Source organism: Nerophis lumbriciformis, linkage group LG10 (genome assembly GCF_033978685.3).
Source record: "Nerophis lumbriciformis linkage group LG10, RoL_Nlum_v2.1, whole genome shotgun sequence".
NCBI classification, from domain to species: domain Eukaryota; kingdom Metazoa; phylum Chordata; class Actinopteri; order Syngnathiformes; family Syngnathidae; genus Nerophis; species Nerophis lumbriciformis.
This window is the reverse complement of record NC_084557.2, coordinates 49,358,312-49,376,020: the sequence shown is the minus strand read 5'-3', so window position 1 is coordinate 49,376,020 and position 17,709 is coordinate 49,358,312.

Genomic DNA, 17,709 nt, shown 5'->3' with positions numbered 1-17,709 from the left:
GGTGACAAGAACTAAATCATCCAGATTAGAGATAAATTGTATTATAATGTTTATCTTACCTAAAAATAAATATATATATTAATTTAATTTTTTTTTTAAAATGTTTTACTATATTTTGCTAAAAACATCAAAATTAATTATATTTTTTATTTGTATTTTTTCTGACTCTTTATTACACTCAGCCATAGAATTATACATTAAAATAAACATATTTGAAATAATTAATTTTAAATTATCATAATAATTCATTTTAAATGACCATATTTAATTATTAAAATAATTGCTTGTTTATCAACAACTTTAGCATTTTATTCATTACATTTTGAAGCTCTCAGAAGCCAAGTTATGTTATATTCCTTAATATTTATTTATGCAAGTTTGAAGTATCAATTATCTAAACACAGTTTTGTTTGCATATTTTCAGGATGTATATATATATATATATATATATATATATATATATATATATATATATATATATATATATATATATATATATATATATATATATAGTGAAATACTTGACTTGGTGAATTCTAGCTGTCAATATACTCCTCCCCTCTTAACCACGCCCCCAACCACGCCCCCCAACCCCCCCACCACCACCCTCACACCTCCCGAAATTGGAGGTCTCAAGGTTGGCAAGTATGATACATACATATTTAGTCAGTAGGCTGCATCATGGCAGAGATGCTTCAAGGAAAACCTCTTTTTTTTTAAAAGGCAATGATCGTATCCTTTTATTATTTCACACACTCTTTGTTGTTCATTTTTCATCCTCAACATGTGCATTATTTTGTTATACAGGGTGATTTAAGCAATTGTTTTCATTCAGGCTGTAGTTTTGAAATATATATGCATCATCTTTGAAAAAAACTTAAAAAAATAAAATAAAATAAAATAACTTGTGTGAGCCAATGGCTTTACATCTTGTTACATATATATATATATATATTAGAGATGCGCGGATAGGCAATTATTTCATCCGCAACCGCATCACAAAAGTCGTCAACCATCCGCATCCACCCAAACTAACATTTAATCAAAACTGCACCCGCCCGAACCCGCCCGTTGTTATATATCTAATATAGACGATGCAAGGCATTAGTGAGGTTATAAAGCTTTTGCCTGTTAAAGAAAGGAGACTGATCCAATGCAGCACAGACGTTCAATGCGTGCCACGCTGTCACGGCCCAGACGCACACCAGTGCGCAATCATCTGGGAGCCGCGCTGGGCGCACCTCCAAGCGCGTGGAGGTGCGATGTCCCTCGCACCCGCGGCGGCTCCACCCGGACTCGCGCCCGAGGCTTCAGCGCGCACCGCGGCGGCCTTCCTACTCGTCGCGGCCTAGCCCTCGCGGCTCTCGCTGCCGGCGACGGCCGGGTATGGGCCCGACGCTCCAGCGCCATCCATTTTCAGGGCTGGTTGATTCGGCAGGTGGGTTGTTACACACTCCTTAGCGGGTTCCGACTTCCATGGCCACCGTCCTGCTGTCTATATCAACCGACACCTTTTCTGGGGTCTGATGAGCGTCGGCATCGGGCGCCTTAACCCGGCGTTCGGTTCATCCCGCAGCGCCAGTTCTGCTTACCAAAAGTGGCCCACTCGGCTCACCAGGGTGAGCCCCACCCCTTTCGTGAGCGCACTGCGCGCAGAGTGACCCCTGTTACGCGCCCCCGGCAGCGGGGGTGGCGGGCAGGTAAGCTGCGCGGGCGGAGCGCGCAGAGTGACCCCTGTTACAAGCCCCCGGCCACGGGGGTGGCGGGCAGGTAAGCTGCTTACCTGCTGCGCGTGACGCCGGTCGCGGCGAAGGCGGACGAGGCGGGGTGTCGGTGCGGTGGTGACCCTGGACGTGCGTCGGGCCCTTCTCGTGGATCACCTCAGCTACGGCTCCCGGTGGGGCCCCCTCGGGGGAAGGGGCCTCGGTCCCGGACCCCGGCGAGGCGTCCCTTCTCCGCTCCGTAAAAGTGTCCATCTCTTTTTTTTTTTCTTCTTCTGTTGTGGCATATGCTGCAGGTGCCTGCTCGTTTTTCGTATGTGGGTAACAACATTTAACTATGTATATATATTTGCGAATTGGTTTAACTGCCACCCGCCTGAATCTATTTAAAATCTAATTTTTTTTAATTTCAACCGCCCGACCCGACCCGCGGATAAAATCTAATGTTTTTTAATTTCAACCGCCCGACCCGACCCGCGGATAAAATCTAATTTTTTTTTATTTCAACCGCCCGACCCGCGGATAATCCGCGGACTCTGCGGTTGTGTCCGCAAACCGCGCATCTCTAATATATATATATATATTGCATTCTACTTTAGCTGCTTTATTGAGTTTACAACCCCCTGGCGTTGTATTGTACTGTTTCTGTACTTGTTTTGATTATTGTTTCTTTGCCTGTTTGTAAATGTTGAACATTAACAATAAAGGTTTATTTAAAAGAAAAAGGGGGAAAAAAAAGAATGTACGACACTCAAAGGAACCCTTGAAGGCAACACAAGCATGGTTTGCTAGTATTTGGCGACATCTCCTGGTAACAAACTGCAACTTGCACCACCTTATCCCATTTATTTGGAAGGTTTTCTGACATTTCACACGGTAAGAAACGTCTCAACATTTATATATTGTACATGCAACTTTAAAACGAAATAAAAAAACAGCGTGTTTGGCTAAATAAAATCCCCACTCGCTAGCCTAAATCACACTTGAGTACAAACTGTAGTGAGCGTTACCATAGTAACCCCCATGTTTTGTTTTAAGGTTGTCACTCAGTGTTCATACTTGTTTTCAAAAAGGTTTAGCGTGTCGTGCGTGAACAAAGCCGCGGGCCAAGGTTGGACAAATGAACCTTTTAATAGGGACCCAAACAAGTTTTGCATTGAATATTGAACAAGCAAGGCTTATATAACTTTATAGTGACATGCAAAGTCCAGTTTCAAATAATAATAATAATAATTAAAACATATCAATGGCATATCAAATAAAATGTAAATAAAAATGGAATGCCTCTTTTCTATTTGCAACCTTCTGAGGTAAATATCAACATTAAATGTTTCCACAGGCTAATAATACATTTAAAAATAAAACAACAATAATGAATGAATCAAACATTCAAGCCTTGAAGTAGCAAGAGAAAGTGCATGAATAAAACGTTAATTATTGCTCAGTTTGCTACACTGATTTGCTTTAACACTGAATATGGAACAAGCAACGCTTATATCAGTGACGTGCAGTCACTAGAGGCAGGTGAAGCAGAGCCTCACCTGCCATCATGGAAAGAAAAAAAATGTAAAAAGAAAAACAATTAATTAAATTGTTATATGTATCCAGTGATTATACTATAAAGTTATTTTCCATTTAACTTCACCAGTTTTAGATTATTTTTATTCAAAATCGCTGAATTTTCACATTTGCCGTTCAAATACTGAGAAGAGACGGTGCGGTGAACAGCAGCCAGTTGAGGCACGTCACTCAGTGCCTCAACATGGATTGCGGACTCGGCTAACTGCTGGCCTGCTGTGCAGTGAAACTGTATTGCTATATGAATTATATTATACATTTCGATAGTTTAGTTAGCTGAGGTATATAATGTACAGTGTATTTTGTCAACAACTGTATGTGTGTAACGTATTTCTTGTGCTGAGCGATCATAAAACGGCTGCAAAAGACGCACTGGCTGAGGCTCCAGTAATCCCGCCTCCTGCACCCCCGCCGTAGAATTGTTATATCAACTAAAGCCCACACTTAAACTTTCCACGTGCAAGATTGAATCTATTTAAAAAAGTTATTTCATAAGAAGCCAAAAAGTGCAAAAACAATAATGTTCGTGTTGGAGGAGTTCTGAATGACTGCAGGGACACAACATTAGGTACACCTGCAGTCTGCAGTCTGCAGGTGTACCTAATTCACAACTCCTCCAACACGAACATTATTGTTTTTGCACTTTTTGGCTTCTTATTAAATAACTTTTGTAACCTATTTTCATGGGCTTTCCTCTTTGTGATGTTAAGTTCCTGTTATGCGCTGTTATACAGTATATGCCTTGAGCTCTTATTTTGAAGGCGCTAAGAGTGGAAGTGATGACACGTTGCGGAAGTTTTTCAAAGAAGGTAGTATATAAAGTGGTCCTCGTGTAAACTGGAGCCTCCGTGTTTGTTATTTTGTAGTTTCATACAGTATAGGCGACATTTATAAACCCTCGGTTACACTTTTTTAAATAGATTCAATCTTGCACGTGGAAAGTTTAAGTGAGGGCTTTAGTTGCGGCGCATGGACTTAATTTATAAGTAAAGGTAAGACCATAATAATGTTTTTTTTATTAAATGTGCTTTTTTGTGTGCTACAGTTTGTATGTGTAAAGTTAAAGTTAAGTTAAAGTAGCAATGATTGTCACACACACACTAGGTGTAATGAAATTTGTCCTCTGCATTTGACCCATCCCCTTGATCACCCCCTGGGAGGTGAGGGGAGCAGTGGGCAGCAGCGGGAATAATTTTTGGTGATTTAACCCCCAATTCCAAGCCTTGATGCTGAGTGCCAAGCAGGGAAGAATGCTGGTATGAGCTTTTAAACATAACCCGTTAACTGCTGCCAATCAAATGGTGAATAAGATACTCTTTAGGGTTCATATGTTTGTAAATCTGACTGTGATGAAGTCAGTGCCTCACCAGCCATCAACCTCACCGCACGTCACTGACATATACACACATAACACTCCTCTCTCCTCATTGTTGTATTTGAAAGTGCAATGCTTTGCAGCCAGTAGCACAGCCTTTGAAGGAGCATAGGTATGGGCAGTGTAATATTCTGGGTTGGAGTCAATAACCAGGCGAGGTGATGAAGTTACGTCTCTTTACTTCATACTTCAGAACCGACTCCCACACTTGCCGTCAGGGTGCAATACAACGTAAACCGTTGGCCAACCAAAAAGTAACCACAGAACACTATACCGTATAGTGTTCTGTGGTTACTTTTTGGTTGGCCAAGCGGACGTGACGACAGGCTGTCCTCACTCAGGTCCGCACGGACCTGGAGCGGGCGTGCCTTAAGTCCGGCTGGAAATCGGGAGAAATTCGGGAGAATGGTTGTCTCGGGAGAGGCACTGAAATTCGGGAGTCTCCCGGAAAATTCTGGAGGGTTGGCAAGTATGTGGACCACTGTCAGTCACAGAATGGCTTCAATGGTCAAAGTGTGACTAGTATGTACGACTCCCCTTGCCTGGGAGCCTGAAACTGGAGCCGTGTGTTTGTATGGTACTGACCTCAAGGATTTAAAGAGGTCAGACGACAAGGTGCTTTGAGAAGCGAGTGCTGCCACACCTTCCAGGACCCACACGAGAGGCCAGGATGTGGTACCCATGTTTGACATGGCACTGGGTTCAGCTGGCTAATGCTTTGCAGTTATCACCCCCAGATGCAGTTAGCTTTTCCTTGTCATCACGCAGACTGTGACCCTGCTCTGACGGCTCCTTCCCAATCAAAGCCTTGGAGCTGAGACCTAATGGCATACTTGCCAACCTTGAGACCTCCGATTTCGGGAGGTGGGGTGGGGGCATTGTCGGGGTGGGGCGGGGGCGTGGTTGGGGGCGGGGCTAAGAGGGGAGAAGTATATTTACAGCTAGAATTCACCAAGTCAAGTATTTCATATATATATATATATATATATATATATATATATATATATATATATATATATATATATATATATATATATATATGTATATTAGAGATGCGCGGATAGGCAATTATTTCATCCGCAACCGCATCAGAAAGTCGTCAACCATCCACCATCCACCCGATCTAACATTTAATCAGAACCGCATCCGCCCGTTGTTATATATCTAATATAGACGATGCAAGGCATTAGTGAGGTTGTAAAGCTTTTGCCTGTTAAAGAAAGGAGACTGATCCAATGCAGCACAGACATTCGCGTGCCACGCTGTCACGACCCAGACGCACACCAGTGCACAATCATATGGGAGCCGCGCTGAGCGCACCTCCAAGCGCGTCTCGCTGCCGGCGACGGCCGGGTATGGGCCCGACGCTCCAGCGCCATCCATTTTCAGGGCTAGTTGATTCGGCAGGTGGGTTGTTACACACTCCTTAGCGGGTTCCGACTTCCATGGCCACCGTCCTGCTGTCTATATCAACCAGGGTGAGCCCCACCCCTTTCGTGAGCGCACTGCGCGCGGAGTGACCCCTGTTACGCGCCCCCGGCAACAGGGGTGGCGGGCAGGTAAGCTGCGCGGGCGGAGCGCGCGGAGTGACCCCTGTTACGAGCCCCCGGCCACGGGGGTGGCGGGCAGGTAAGCTGCTTACCTGCTGCGCGTGACGCCGGCCGCGGCGAAGGCGGACGAGGCGGGGTGTCGGTGCGGTGGGCGCGGTGGTGACCCTGGACGTGCGTCGGGCCCTTCTCGCGGATCGCCTCAGCTACGGCTCCCGGTGGGGCCCTCTCGGGGGAAGGGGCCTCGGTCCCGGACCCCGGCGAGGCGTCCCTTCCTTCTCCGCTCCGTAAAAGTGTCCATCTCTTTTTTTTTTTTTCTTCTGTTGTGGCATTTGCAGCAGGTGCCTGCTCGTTTTTCGTATGTGGGTAACAACATTTAACTATGTATATATATTTCCGAATTGGTTTAACTGCCACCCGCCTGAATCTATTTAAAATCAAAATTTTTTTTTTCAACCGCCCGACCCGACCCGCGGATAAAATCTAATTTTTTTTAATTTCATCCGCCCGATCCGCGGATAATCCGCGGACTCCGCGGTTGTGCCCGCAAACCGCGCATCTCTAATATATATATATAAGAAATACTTGACTTTCAGTGAATTCTAGCTATATATATATTTATTTTAATTATATATAATATATATATATATATATATATATATATATATATATATAAATAAAAGAAATACTTGAATTTCAGTGTTCATTTATTTACACATATACACACACATAACACTCATCTACTCATTGTTGAGTTAAGGGTTGAATTGTCCATCCTTGTTCTATTCTCTGTCACTATTTTTCCAACCATGCTGAACACCCTTTCGCAGGTACCCAGAAAGGTTTCGAGTACCACCAAAAAAATTGAATCTCTGAAGACAGTATAAAAATCTGTGTTAAAGGTGACAATACTGTTTGTATAATAAGCATGTTATTTTTTTTTTTACAAATGAGGGTTAAGAGTTCAGTACTAAAAAAAAAGAAAAGAATGTGGCTTAAGTACAGTTTTTTAACTGAGCTGCTGCATTTTTTGGTTGGGTTGTGTATTTATTTTGAGTAACTTCTATACATTTCTAAAAGGGGAGGAATGTAATATAGTGATCTATGTTTGTCTGTTGCCATCTCCTGGTGAATGTTGGCTATAGCGTACTGGGGTTACTATTTGGTTGGCCAACTATTTACGTGGTGTTGCGCACCTGACGTCACTCAGGTCCGCATGGAGCTGGAGGGGGCGTGGTTTCCAGCTCTGCCTGAATTTCGGGTGTACACCGCCTTCCGCCCTCAATGCAGCTGAGATAGGCTCCAGCGCCCCCCCGCGACCCCGAAGGGAATAAGCGGTAGAAAAATGGATGGATGGATGTTTTCAACTGTACGCATACTTGCCAACCTTGAGACCTCCGATTTCGGGAGGTGGGGGCGTGGTCGGGGTGGGGCGGGGGTGTGGTTGGGGGCGTGGCTAAGAGGGGAGGAGTATATTTACAGCTAGAATTCACCAAGTCAAGTATATATATATATATATATATATATATATATATATATATATATATATATATATATATATATATATATAAGAAATACTTGACTTTCAGTGAATTCTAGCTATATATATATTTATCATATATATATATATATATATATATATATATTTTTTTTTTTCTTTTCTTTTATTTATGTATATATACATCCATCCATCCATTTCCTACCGCTTATTCCCTTTTGGGGTCGCGGGGGGCGCTGGAGCCTATCTCAGCTACAATCGGGCGGAAGGCGGCGTACACCCTGGACAAGTCGCCACCTCATCGCAGGGCCAACACAGATAGACAGACAACATTCACACTCACATCCACACACTAGGGCCAATTTAGTGTTGCCAATCAACTTATCCCCAGGTGCATGTCTTTGGAGGTGGGAGGAAGCCGGAGTACCCGGAGGGAACCCACGCAGTCACGGGGAGAACATGCAAACTCCACACAGAAAGATCCCGAGCCCAGGATTGAACCCAAGACTACTCAGGACCTTCGTATTGTGAGGCAGATGCACTAACCCCTCTGCCACCGTGAAGCCCGTATATATATATATATATATATACATAAATAAAAGAAATACTTGAATTTCAGTGTTCATTTATTTACACATATACACACACATAACACTCATCTACTCATTGTTGAGTTAAGGGTTGAATTGTCCATCCTTGTTCTATTCTCTGTCACTATTTTTCCAACCATGCTGAACACCCTTTCGCAGGTACCCAGAAAGGTTTCGAGTACCACCAAAAAAACGGAATCTCTGAAGACAGTATAAAAATCTGTGTTAAAGGTGTACAAATACTGTTTGTATAATAAGCATGTTATTGTGTACAAATGAGGGTACAGTTTAAGTACAGTTTTTTAATTGAGCTGCCGCATTTTTTTGGTTGGGTTGTGTATTTATTTTGAGTAACTTCTATACATTTCTAAAAGGGGAGGAATGTAATAGAGTGATCTATGTTTGTCTGTTGCCATCTCCTGGTGAATGTTGGCTATAGCGTACTGGGGTTACTTTTTGGTTGGCCAACGATTTATGTGGTGTTGCGCACCTGACGTCAAGTGTGTGAGTCTGTTCTGAAGTCTACAGTAAAGAGACGTACTGCATCACCTCGTCTGGTTATTGCCTCCAACTCAATATATTACAACAACTTTGCTGTTTACGGCAGACAAACTGCTTTACTGTAGAATAAAACGTGACTGCTGTTGTTGTGTGTTGTTGCCGCGCTGGGAGGACGTTAATGAAACTGCCTAACAATAAACCCACATAAGAAACCAAGGACTCGCCCTCCATCATTCTACAGTTATAACGTGTTTGGGCAGGCACGCTGTTTATATTGTGGGAAAGCGGACGTGAATACAGGCTGTTGACACGTCACTCAGGTCCGCATGGAGCTGGAAGGAGGCGTAGCCCCCAGCTTCGCCTGAATTTCGGGAGATTTTCGGTAGAAAATTTGTCCCGGGAGGTTTTCGGGAGAGGCGCTGAATTTCGGGAGTCTCTCGGAAAATCCGGGAGGGTTGGCAAGTATGCCTAATGGCAGCTGAGGACGCAGCACAGTCGTCTTGCATGTGGTCTGTGAGTGCTCGTCTGCTACGCTTATGGAACTTTTGAAGGTGCTCCCACAGTCTGTGGAATGCCGGCCGTGCTGGGCGTATTGGAAGAGGGGCCTCCCAAAAGGGAGAGGAGGAAAAGAGGCGGGGAACATAAAAGAGGAGGGGGTGACCTTTGAACAGTGCAGTCAGGCCCGTAAAACAGAGCTAAAGCATTGAAAAAGTGGTCCGATGAAGAGATAATTATCCAGGGTGAAAGATGATCTTTTCAGTATGTATGAATGAGAGTACTAAACGGTTAAAAGGGTCAAAAAGGTTGTCTTTTTCTGTAGTGGACTGCACAACAATGTTGTTTAACACCAGCTGTGACTGTATTGTTGTAATAGTTGCTCTTGTTTTGCTAATGTGAACGTGTTATTGATTGCTGTGATGTGCTGCAGGTCAGGTGAAGGGAAACGAGGGGGTGGAAGCTCCAGGATGTTCTCTCTTAAGCGTTCCAGTGATGTGGACGGGCGCCTTGGGTGCCTGTGAAAGGAAAGACTCATGTGACTCTGGAGCCTTTGTTTCCAAGGAACTACCTCAGCCTTTACATATCCGTTTCCGAACTCCCACACACACATAAAGTCATGCATATCGGCACGCACACGCTCCTGATGATTGTGTTCACTTTAATCAACATGAACTGAGGCACATGCATATGGATACATACTTTGTGGGTGACTGACTAGATGTGTGAAGGTGCATAATGTTTACTACTGTCATTGTCTGATGACTGTCTACAAACCCCGTTTCCATATGAGTTGGGAAATTGTGTTAGATGTAAATATAAACGGAATACAATGATTTGCAAATCATTTTCAACCCATATTCAATTGAATGCACTACAAAGACAAGATATTTCATGTTCAAACTCATAAATAATAATTAACTTAGAATTTCATGGCTGCAACACGTGCCAAAGTAGTTGGGAAAGGGCATGTTCACCACTGTGTTACATGGCCTTTCCTTTTAACAACACTCAATAAACGTTTGGGAACTGAGGAGACACATTTTTGAAGCTTCTCAGGTCGAATTCTTTCCCATTCTTGCTTGATGTACAGCTTAAGTTGTTCAACAGTCCGGGGGTCTCCGTTGTGCTATTTTAGGCTTCATAATGACAGGTCTGGACTACAGGCAGGCCAGTCTAGTACGCGCACTCTTTTACTATGAAGCCACGTTGATGTAACGCGTGGCTCGGCATTGTCTTGCTGAAATAAGCAGGGGCGTCCATTGTAACGTTGCTTGGATGGCGACATATGTTGCTCCAAAACCTGTATGTACCTTTCAGCATTAATGGAGCCTTCACAGATGTGTAAGTTACCCATGTCTTGGGCACTAATACACCCCCATACCATCACAGATGCTGGCTTTTCAACTTTGCGCCTATAACAATCCGGATGGTTCTTTTCCTCTTTGGTCCGGAGGACACCACGTCCACAGTTTCCAAAAACAATTTGAAATGTGGACTCGTCAGACCACAGAACACTTTTCCACTTTGCATCAGTCCATCTTAGATGAGCCCAGGCCCAGCGAAGCCCACGGCGTTTCTGGGTGTTGTTGATAAACGGTTTTCGCCTTGCATAGGAGAGTTTTAACTTGCACTTACAGATGTAGCGACCAACCGAGTTACTGACAGTGGGTTTCTGAAGTGTTCCTGAGCCCATGTGGTGATATCCTTTACACACTGATGTCGCTTGTTGATGCAGTACAGCCTGAGGGATCGAAGGTCACGGGCTTAGCTGCTTACGTGCAGTGATTTCTCCAGATTCTCTGAACCCTTTGATGATATTACGGAGCGTAGATGGTGAAATCCCTAAATTCCTTGCAATAGCTGCTTGAGAAAGGTTTTTCTTAAACTGTTCAACAATTTGCTCACGCATTTGTTGACAAAGTGGTGACCCTCGCCCCATCCTTGTTTGTGAATGACTGAGCATTTCATGGAATCTACTTTTATACCCAATCATGGCACCCACCTGTTCCCAATTAGCCTGCACACCTGTGGGATGTTCCAAATAAGTGTTTGATGAGCATTCCTCAACTTTATCAGTATTTATTGCCACCTTTCCCAACTTCTTTGTCACGTGTTGCTGGCATCAAATTCTAAAGTTAATGATTATTTGCACAAAAAAAAAATGTTTATCAGTTTGAACATCAAATATGTTGTCTTTGTAGCATATTCAACTGAATATGGGTTGAAAATGATTTGCAAATCATTGTATTCCGTTTATATTTACATCTAACACAATTTCCCAACTCATATGGAAACAGGGTTTGTATATCAATTTAGTGCCTCTGACAAACGGCTTTGGTATTACCTTCAAAATCAGAAAATTGCAGTGTTGAGTTTTACCAGATTAGCGTTGTCAATACAGCGATAATGAGAAAAGACAGAGGAAATACTGTCTTCCACTGTCATGTCTGTGTAATCATGTTTTGTTTCAGTCATGTTTTGTTTAGTTATTTCTGGCTTTTCACTCCCTCGTCTTGTTTCCATGATTACCCATTAGTTTCACCTGTTCCACGTTTGGACTCATTGTGCACTCTTGTTTGTCACCATAGCAACCCATTAGTTTTCACCTGTCACGTCACGCACCTGTTTCACGTTTTGAGTCACGCACCTGTTTTCGTTAATCATGTCTGTAGTATTTAAGTTCATTGTTTTCAGTTTGTCTTTCTGGTGACATCCCCACATTTATGCTCTGCACATTTCTGACTCTTTTTTTCATGTCCATCGTTCACGCTGCTCCTTTTTTTTCCATGCCAAGTAAGTTTTGTTTATTAATGCTATAGTCTTTTGGTTTCATAGTTTGTTCTCCGCCACTGTGCGCGCTTTTCGTTTGTCCCTTTTTTTTGATATATTAAATAAATCCTGTACCGTATTTTCCGCACTATAAGCCGCGCCTAAAAACCACAAATTTTCTCAAAAGCTGACAGTGCAGCTTATAACCCGGTGCGCCTTATATATGGATTAATATTAATATTCATTTTCATAAAGTTTAGGTCTCGCAACTACGGTAAACAGCCGCCATCTTTTTTCCCCGTAGAAGAGGAAGCGCTTCTTCTTCTATGGTAAGCAACCGCCAAGGTAAGCACCCGCCCCCATAGAAGAGGAAGCGCTTCTTCTTCTACTGTAAGCAACCACCCGCCCCCGTAGAAGAAGAAGCCCCCGGATATTGCGTTTCATTTCCTTTGTGTGTTTACATCTGTAAAGACCACAAAATGGCTCCTACTAAGCGACAGGTTTCCGGTTCATGAAAAGACGCAATCTCTCCATCCGCACACGGACTACTATTTCACAGCAACTGCCTAAAGACTTTCAAGAAAAGCTGGCTACTTTCCGTACATATTGTAAAAACAAGATAGCTGAAAAAAAGATCCGGCCAGAGAACATTATCAACATGGACGAGGTTCCACTGACTTTTGATATTCCTGTGAACCGCACTGTGGATACAACGGGAGCACGTACGGTGAATATTCGCACCACAGGGAATGAGATGTCGTCCTTCACTGTGGTTCTAGCTTGCCATGCTAATGGCCAGAAACTTCCACCCATGGTGATATTCAAAAGGAAGACCTTGCCAAAAGAGACCTTTCCAGCCGGCGTCATCATAAAAGCTAACTCGAAGGGATGGATGGATGAAGAAAAGATGAGCGAGTGGTTAAGGGAAGTTTACGCGAAGAGGCCGGGTGGCTTTTTTCACGCAGCTCCGTCCATGTTGATATACGACTCCATGCGCGCCCACATCACGCTGGTTTTTAATATATTATTAAAGTTTGACTGACCTATCTGACTGTTTTTTTGACATTCCCTTTAGTGCAGTTAGATGCGGCTTATAACACGGGGCGGCTTATAGGTGGACAAAGTTTTGAAATATGCCGTTCATTGAAGGCGCGGCTTATAACCCAGGGCGGCTCATGGTGCGGAAAATACGGTACTCACATTCCCGTCTCGCCCGAGCCAACTTTCCGTTGCATCCCGGAAAAGCAAACACCCAGGACCAAGTCATGACATCCACAGGCGCTGTGAGCGGGGCTATTGTTTATAAAGCCCTGTTCTCACTGTCGCGCAATCGCCCCGATTGCCCACTCGTAGCTGGTCATAATATCTGTGGTCAGATTTCACTTTAGAAGATGATTTGATAAGATCTGACGGAGATTATGATACAATGCATGACACCTTCAAATGCGATCAGATGCGATTTGCGTACCGATTTGATGCACTTTCGTACATTAATTTGTGATTGGATGTGATTGGATTGCCGATTTCGTGCACTCTTGTTTGTTATCATACTTCAATTACCTTCTGTTGTGATTAGAAAATATTTTGGGTGCCGATTGGAGCCCTGGGATCATAGGCGCAGATCTACATTTCTGTCAGTGGGTGCTCAGTGTGCATTAGAGATGCGCGGTTTGCGGGCACAACCGCGGAGTCCGCGGATTATCCGCGGATCGGGCGGATGAAATTAAAAAAAATTTGATTTTATCCGCGGGTCGGGTCGGGCGGTTGAAATGAAAAAAAATTAGATTTTAAATAGATTCAGGCGGGTGGCAGTTAAACCAATTGGGAAATATATATACATAGTTAAATGTTGTTACCCACATACGAAAAACGAGCAGGCACCTGCAGCATATGCCACAACAGTAGAAAAAAAAAGAGAAGAGATGGACACTTTTACGGAGCGGAGAAGGGACGCCTCGCCGAGGTCCGGGACCGAGGCTCCTTCCCCCAAGAGGGCCCCACCGGGAGCCGTAGCTGAGGCGATCCGCGAGAAGGGCCCGACGCACGTCCAGGGTCACCATCGCGCCCACCGCACCGACACCCCGCCTCGTCCGCCTTCGCCGCGGCCGGCGTCACACGCAGCAGGTAAGCAGTTTACCTGCCCGCCACCCCTGTTGCCGGGGGCGCGTAACAGGGGTCACTCCGCGCGCAGTGCGCTCACGAAAGGGGTGGAGCTCACCCTGGTTGATATAGACAGCAGGACGGTGGCCATGGAAGTTGGAACCCGCTAAGGAGTGTGTAACAACCCACCTGCCGAATCAACTAGCCCTGAAAATGGATGGCGCTGGAGCGTCGGGCCCATACCCGGCCGTCGCCGGCAGCGAGACGCGCTTGGAGGTGCGCTCAGCGCGGCTCCCATATGATTGCGCACTGGTGTGCGTCTGGGTCGTGACAGCGTGGCACGCGAATGTCTGTGCTGCATTGGATCAGTCTCCTTTCTTTAACAGGCAAAAGCTTTATAACCTCACTAATGCCTTGCATCGTCTATATTAGATATATACGGGCGGGTGCGGGCGGGTGCGGGCGGGTGCGGTTCTGATCAAATGTTAGATCGAGTGGATGGCGGATGGTTGACGACTTTCTGATGCGGTTGCGGATGAAATAATTGCCTATCCGCGCATCTCTAGTGTGCATACTTGCCAACCCTCCCGAATTTTCCGGGAGACTCCCGAATTTCAGTGCCTCTCCCGAAAATCTCCCGGGACAACCATTCTCCCGAAATTCTGTATCCCATGATCAGATGTAACTTATTTATGTGTGAATAATTGAAGGTGTCTATTGGCAGATGTGTAGTATGCAAAGTTGAAAAGCTTTACACAATGTTTTGATCCCAAGGAAGTCAGAATGGTGACACTTGGTGTGGTTTGAGGAAAAAAACAAATTCCTGCAAAATTGAACGGAGGCTGAAAGTGTTGGCAGGTTCACGATGTAAGGGGATCCAAAGTAACCGCAGTAAAAAGATTGAGGCTGGGCTGAAATAGAATAAGCTGCTGTTTCATGCTGAAGGCAGGGGAATGCCACGGGTCACGGCATGAGGAACGAAGGAACTGGGGCTGCAATGAAGTCCTCTATCACAAGTGAAATTTGTCGACTAATTGACCATTTCGTACAGAGCGTTCTTGTTCCATTGGCCCATCTCCGTGAAGCAGGCAAGAATACCTCCACTGTTGCAGGCCCAAAGATGAATCATTTTCCTTTCTCCTCTCTCTCCCTGTCCTCACCTACTCTCTGGCTTATTACTGCTGCTTCTTTGACGGCTCCTTCACCTCCCTTGATAGAGACATAACATTTCTAATCCCGTGTTTCCCACACATTCATTTATTTGTGGCGGCCCGCCACGAAAGAATTACGTCCGCCACAAATGGATTTTTCGGCTTTTGACTCGCTCGACCGCTCATAAAAGCAATGGGACTCTGTCTGTGAATGTACCTTGTAGTTACAACTCCGGTGCAGTAGGTGGCGGTAGCCTACTATGCATTGTAACTCCGCCAATAGCACTTAATTCACCTGGTGGGCCAGAAGAAGAAGAGGAAGAAGAAGACGAAGACGGACGGACGGACGGGATCAAAATACGAGGGTAATATAGGTTATAGGTAGATAGGTTATAGCTGCATCGCTCGCGGCTCGTCATATATTTAACGTTAATCCGCGATTTCACCGAGCGTTTCACTGACGGTGAGCAGCCTGACGCTGCTTCATCAACACCGCCGCTGTTTGACTCGGGGGCCGGGGCAGACGCACGTAAAAACAATCACCTGTTTTCATACCGACGAGCTAACGTGTCCAGGTTATAACCCTGTTGTCAATAAACACACGTGGAGACGGTGCTTCAGATACTGCATTAATACTCAAGCTAAATGGTCCACTGTCCACTGCAGCATGTGAATGCAATGAAAAGAATAAAATCTGAGCCAACCAGCTGTTAAAATGTTGTCCAGGTTAATGTTTTGGCCATTAAAGGCCCTTCATTTCAAGATATCCGCCCGGAGTTCCTTAAGGCTCTGGATGCTGTGGGGCTGTCTTGGTTGACAAGACTCTGCAGCATCGCGTGGACATTGGGGGCGGTACCTCTGGATTGGCAGACCGGGGTGGTGGTTCCTCTCTTTAAGAAGGGGAACCGGAGGGTGTGTTCTAACTATCGTGGGATCACACTCCTCAGCCTTCCCGGTAAGGTCTATTCAGGTGTACTGGAGAGGAGGCTACGCCGGATAGTCGAACCTCGGATTCAGGAGGAACAGTGTGGTTTTCGTCCTGGTCGTGGAACTGTGGACCAGCTCTATACTCTCGTCAGGGTCCTTGAGGTTGCATGGGAGTTTGCCCAACCAGTCCACATGTGTTTTGTGGACTTGGAGAAGGCATTCGACCGTGTCCCTCGGGAAGTCCTGTGAGGACTGCTCAGAGAGTATGGGGTATCGGACTGTCTGATTTTGGCGGTCCGCTCCGTGTATGATCAGTGTCAGAGCTTGGTCCGCATTGCCGGCAGTAAGTCGGACACGTTTCCAGTGAGGGTTGGACTCCGCCAAGGCTGCCCTTCTGTTCATAACTTTTATGGACAGAATTTCTAGGCGCAGTCAAGGCGTTGAGGGGATCTGGTTTGGTGGCTGCAGGATTAGGTCTCTGCTTTTTGCAGATGATGTGGTCCTGATGGCTTCATCTGGCCAGGATCTTCAGCTCTCGCTGGATCGGTTCGCAACCGAGTGTGAAGCGACTGGGATGAGAATCAGCACCTCCAAGTTCGAGTCCATAGTTCTCGCCCGGAAAAGGGTGGAATGCCATCTTCGGGTTGGGGAGGAGCCCCTGCCCCAAGTGGAGGAGTTCAAGTACCTCGGAGTCTTGTTCACGAGTGAGGGAAGAGTGGATCGTGAGATCGACAGGCGGATCGGTGCGGCGTCTTCAGTAATGCGGACGCTGTATCGATCCGTTGTGGTGAAGAAGGAGCTGAGCCGGAAGGCAAAGCTCTCAATTTACCGGTCGATCTACGTTCCCATCCTCACCTATGGTCATGAGCTTTGGGTTATGACCGAAAGGACAAGATCACGGGTACAAGCGGCCGAAATGAGTTTCCTCCGCCAGGTGGCAGGGCTCTCCCTTAGAGATAGGGTGAGAAGCTCTGTCATCCGGGAGGAGCTCAAAGTAAAGCCGCTGCTCCTCCACATCGAGAGGAGCCAGATGAGGTGGTTCGGGCATCTGGTCAGGATGCCACCCGAACGCCTCCCTAGGGAGGTGTTTAGGGCACGTCCGACCGGTAGGAGGCCACGGGGAAGACCCAGGACACGCTGGGAAGACTATGTCTCCCGGCTGGCCTGGGAACGCCTCGGGATCCCCCGGGAGGAGCTGGACGAAGTGGCTGGGGAGAGGGAAGTCTGGGCTTCCCTGCTTAGGCTGCTGCCCCCGCGACCCGACCTTGGATAAGCGGAAGAAGATGGATGGATGGATGGAATAATAATAAATACTGTGTAGTGTTGTAAATAGTCAACGGGAAGGATTTTAGTAAGATATAAGCCATGAGCACTACACAGCCAGAAAAAAACCTAGGCAGGAAAGTAAAAATATTGGGGCAAGTAGATTTGAGAAGTCGGGCAAGTAGAAAAAA